The following is a 6,000-nucleotide window of genomic DNA, read 5'->3' as shown; positions in this document are numbered from 1 at the left end:
AAATTCCTCAAATTAAAGGAAAAATCATATTGCTTTGAGTCAAGGGAGTCCTAGCGGTACTATCTGCAAAACGACGTCATCAGTCTCTAACGCTCTATACTTCTGCATGAATGTGTATTATGATACAAGTTTATCTTCCACTGTTTAAGACAGCGGGACATCACCACCACTTTTGAAATATAAGCAAAACAAAAGAGTAAAACGAACAGTCCTCTATCTGTTGCTGGAGTCTCACTGTAGTTGTTTCTGCTCCATCTCTGTCTGTTCTCCAGTAAGCCCCCCCCCCTCCTCTCACCAACAGGTCCCTGCAGCTGCAGCTAATTGCCCAGAGCCTGACATGTCTCTTACTATGGACATAATGAGTTATGAGTGTCAGACCTTACTCTCCACACACACACACACACACACACACACACACACACACACACACACACACACACACACACACACACACACACACACACACACACACACACACACACACACACACACAAACATTCATACACACCTTCCGACACATCCCAATAAACCTATCTGTTTAGGGGCTGGCTTTCCCCATCCATTAGTTGTTATTGTTTTCTCTAAACATGACATTGATTCAATTTACCCCCAATCAATTTCAGATGGTTCTGACATTCAGATATGACCTTAAAGCAGGCAGACCAAGAACTATGGTTAGGATTAAACTTTTGTTAATGAGGTGATTTCTCTTCACACAGGGGGCGTGTGACACGATTCAACAGGACTGGTCAGTAAAAATTAGATCAATTATTGTGAACGAACCCGCTTTAACTCGATTACCCTATGCACCCGCTTGAGTAATTAATAACCCCCCTCTCAGCTGCAGAGAGCAGTTTATTAATAACAGTCTATATCTGTGCTCCTTAATGAAATGGCAGGCGCCGGGCCATCCGTTCTGCAGGTAATGTCATAATCAATGGTGTCCAACACACATGTTAATTACCATAGTTATTAATTGTTACAGTTGGATCTGAATGCTACATGCTGTCAGCCCCTTTGTCGCGCTATGTATGGCAATCAGTGGATTGAAAATGGCAAATCTAATTAGCCATTCAGCGAGCAGCCTGGGAATCCAAATGAGACGGTATCAGCAGTGACAGCTGGCAGCCGAGGCGCCGCTCACACTGGGCCGTGAACAAAACCAGCATTATCCACTGCCCCGGGAACAACAGGAAAAGGCATGTATCGCAAACTAATAAATACATTCACAGCAGCGGCCTGCCATATCACACAATGGTCTAATGAAATGCCTGCTTGATGCCTTTGTTTGGGTACAAGGAGTGTTTATGCATTTATCTGTACAGGGCGCCCATCCAGCAGGCAGAGGAGTCATTTCAGAGAGGTGATACACATTAGAAAAAAGATTCAGGCAACATATATGTAGAGGGGTGAAATGCCTTCTTTTAATTGTTGTTATAAAATAATTTACTGGAAAAAATATCCAGATTTCTATAAGGATGTTTAAGATATTAGAACATGAGGTTACCAAATGAACGTCATGCACAAATGTCAAATAGAGTATTTTATTTAACTCTTATTCCATCTGCTTGTATATCTTGGAAGTATGAATGTATCCTGTTTTAGCATATCTCTTAACGCAAGCTAAATAAAGCTAAAACTTCCAGAATAAAATGTTCCCCTCAGAATTGAACTGTCCTTTGATCCTCACATGATTTTTTGCTCCAGATAACTTCAGGTCCCTTTGAACAGATCTGTCCAATCTGACTGTAGTTGGTTAGTTTGTGAGAGCAAAGGGGGGGTTATTAAAGGTCATTGAACAGGACGTACTTTTACTTAAGCCTAATCACCCTCACGGTTGTTTTGTACTCATTACCGGAGACTATAATAAAGAGTACAATATTTAGCTTGAATGTCAAAGGCCACATACTGGAAAGATTTTATCTGGACTTAGTATTTCTGTGTACATTACGTGCTGCATGATATCCCAGCTGCCATGGGATCTACAGCATTAGGACATCAAATAATTGACTATTCATAGGTAGAAGTTCCCTGTGCTGTACAGCCTGTAGAAAGTGCAACAAACACACACACACACACACATATACCATGTATACATCACTTCAGGGGACATTACATTGACTTACATGCATTTCCTGGATACTTATCCTAACCTTAACCATAACCAACACATGCCTAACCCTTACCCTAACCCTAACCCTAACCCTAACCCTAACCCTAACCCTAATCCTAATCTAAACCTAACCAAGTCTTCACCCTAAAATGAATGATTCTCCTCATGGGGACCTCCATTTTGTCCCCATAAGGGAGGCGAGTCCCCACACGTGACAGATTTAGGTCCCCACAAGTATTGTAATGCTTGGCCACACACACACACACACACACACACACACACACACACACACACACACACACACACACACACACACACACACACACACACACACTAAAATAGGTCTGTTTTCAACTTTGTGAAGCTGCATTTTCTTCAAATAAGTCAATGCCTTTTATTTGCAAAATGTATGGAAAAAAAAAAGTATGAAACTTTAATAACTATCCTTCTACCTGTGAGTATGTGTTGTTTATTTTAAACCTGCCTCTTCAGGGCAGGATAAACAAGTTGTGAACACAACAGTTTCTTGTTTTACATCCAGCAGTTACAGAGCAACATTATCATTCATCCGGAGTTGTGTTTGTGTCCATCTGCTGAATATAATTCCTGTGTTTACTTTATTTTTAGCTCTGTCTTTGGTCTCCACCAGCTCCTGAGGGATACATGTGGCTCTTTAGGTGATTAATGCTCCACTGTGTTCTCGGGCTCGTCTCTAACTGTGCCTGTCTGACGCTTGGAGTGGTGTACATTGTTTCAAGAGTTTTAATCTGAAAACAGTTGCTTCTCTTAGGTTTCACATTTGTCACATTTTACGATATACTGTAATAGTTGATTATGACAAGTCAGGTGAGGGCTTTTTTCTTCAGAACCGGTTTATGGTGAAATCTTCATGTTTTATTCTTAGATTGTGTTGAAATGTTTTGGATTTTCAGGATAGTTTTAGATTTGAATCTTAAATATCTTACCTCCAACATCTTGTGACTATGTGGGAAATAAATGTTCACTTTGACATCCTATTCTTTAAATACGTTTGTTTCTTTGTAGGATAATCCAGACATAAATACAATCAATATTGTGTTTATAAAAACATGAATAATAACCACTGTAAAATGCAATATTAGTAGCATGTTAGCTAACATACCCTAGCTAAGCTAATTTGATGACTACTACCAATCATCTGTGCTCATCTATTACAAACGCTTCAAACACACATCAAATATATCCCTATACTGTATCTGTGAATGCACGTTTGAAAACTGATTGGCAATACCAAATCACAAAGTTAGTCTTAATAACAACATTAAAAGATAGATGTTGTAATTTCTGTTGCTTGGAAACACTTCATCCATGTTGAATTCAATCTTGATGGGGTTTATTTTCCACACAAACTCACAATTACGGCTTGACGTTTATCTACTTTAGAGTCGGGTTTCGAAAAAGAGAGTTTTTATTAGTGGAAAATGTCTTAGTTAGGATGGAAGGCTAATCTGCAAACACACACACACACACACACACACACACACACACACACACACACACACACACACACACACACACACCACACACACACACACACAACCATCCATATTTAAATCAGACAGCAGCTTGTGTCTCCATCCAGAGAGCACCTGTAAATAATGCAGTGTTAAAGGTGGCAGCCAGGAGAGAATTAGAGGGCGAACAGGTGGAGATGGGACCCCTCCAACTCCACCCCCACACACACACACACACACACACACACACACACACACACACATTCTCTTCCTCTCTTCCTCCTGTGCACCCACCCACCACGACACACACCCCGATGCCAAGTCTCTCAGTCCTCCGCAGTGTGAACACCACAGGTGCTGAGCCGCAGCGGGCCCTGGGGGGCCGCCGGCCTTTCCTCTCGCCATACTCAAAGCAGTGATGGGCAATAAAAACACTTCACACCTTAAGTGAAAGATACGACTTTAAATATTTACACACATTCTGCATATGCAATTTATCCACACCTGGCTCTTAGCAGCAACAACATCTGCTAGCTGTTGCTTTAGAGGCAATTAATTTCTCATCCGAGCGGCCAGGGTCCTCTCGGAGAATCCGGGAGAAGGACTTATGGTTTCCTTACTGTAGATGAGCACAAATGTAAAGATTACAATGCAGTTAGGACTCGGTTCCCACGGGACAAACCAAACTAAACTTTCGGCATTAACATTTGGTTTTACAGCAGAAAGTGTTACATTGTGTCATTCAAATGTATACATATTTATAACTTGTCTTTTAATATCTTATTCAAATGCATTTCTTTACATTTAGAGGGTACAATGAAGTAAAGGACGTGTCTTGGTGGATGTGGCTCAGTGGAGTAGTGCACCGATCTTTGGATCAGGGGAGAGCAAGTTCGAGTCCCACTGCAGTCAGCATGTTGTTGCGTCCATGGGTTAGAGACAAATTGCTCCCGTTGGGATGACCGCAGTACTGAATGGATGTTAGTCGCTTTGGATAAAAGCGTCTAACAAGTGACACGTAATGTCAAGTCTTACTGTATCTGAGTGCTATTGCATATAAACACATCAGAATGCTTTCCTTCCTGTTACTTAATTGTATGTTAACATGAGTTTTATTTCACAAAAAAATTGATAAATATCATTGAACATTATTATAAGTCGATCAAATATGAATTATTGTATGTTTTTGCTGGCTTCTTGGATTGATAACATCTATGGATGCCTGCACACACAGATTTAAAAAAGTGAGCGACAACAATGACAGCAGACAGAAATGCTGATTTTGTGTCCTGACATCGTTAAGGCCAGAAGCATTTGTGTCCCCTTTACTGATGAATTGGGCAGAAAGCTAAATCTGTGTGTGAATGTCATTTTGGACGGGCATTTGTCCGGGGAAACAAGACGGATCTGGGTAACGATGAGAAACAATTGTCTGCTGAAGCCTGCAGAGAAAAACTTTTGATTATCAGATCGCTCACAGTGAGTAACTGCTGAGTTAATACTTTTGGCTATAAACATTTAGGTTGATTACACTACTTTGACTTCATCAGAAACTGACCTTTGAAGACAGTAAATACGACTGGTTATCATGATGGAGTTAAAACAACACCTAAGTAGTATATTGAGTTAGGACTGATTGGCTTAAAAGCGTTTATTCTCCGCTCTTTTTCATCTTCAGAGCCGGAAATCACTGCCTTCCTGTTGTCTTAATGACCTCAGATATTTACCTCCCCTCCGCACTGATAGGATTCCTTTGTTTAGTGCCGTCTTTTCCCATGGGAATGAAAGTAGATGAGAAACTGTCCTGCATTCTCATAGTGGGACACCATATCAGTCTCCAAAAACAGTTGCCTCTCTCTCTAGTTTCATTCAAGCAACCAGTCGTGGGAAGTAAATAAAGTACATTTACACAAGTCTTAAGTAATGTTTTGACATATTTGTACTTTATACTTCTACTCCAGTACATTTCAGAGGCAAATATTGTACTTTTAACTCCACTACATGTATTAAAACTCACAATTGCTTTATATAAAAACACACAAAATGCTATTATTTTGTATTACACAGTTTGTGGTGAATTTTGGGGGGATTTCAGGGTTGATTGTTTAATATCTCAAATGGCATTCATCTGGGGAGATCTGCTTTTTTAAGTCACTTTGAAAAACCTTATTGTTTAAGAAATGCTTTTATAAGATTGTATTTATGTTTTATTATTTCATATTTGTTTTAATGTGTATTTGATGTGTTTAGACACTCTTGTTCGGTTATTTTGTTCTTATTTTTTGAACTAACTATGTTTAAAAGGTGCTATGTAAAAACATTTATCATAATTATTTGAATATTTTTGTTTCTTTGTCTTAACATCCATAAATCAAATCAATAACTCTTTATTTA

The sequence above is a fragment of the Gymnodraco acuticeps genome, unplaced genomic scaffold (genome assembly GCF_902827175.1).
Source record: "Gymnodraco acuticeps unplaced genomic scaffold, fGymAcu1.1, whole genome shotgun sequence".
Classification (NCBI taxonomy): domain Eukaryota; kingdom Metazoa; phylum Chordata; class Actinopteri; order Perciformes; family Bathydraconidae; genus Gymnodraco; species Gymnodraco acuticeps.
Note: the sequence above shows the minus strand (reverse complement) of the source record.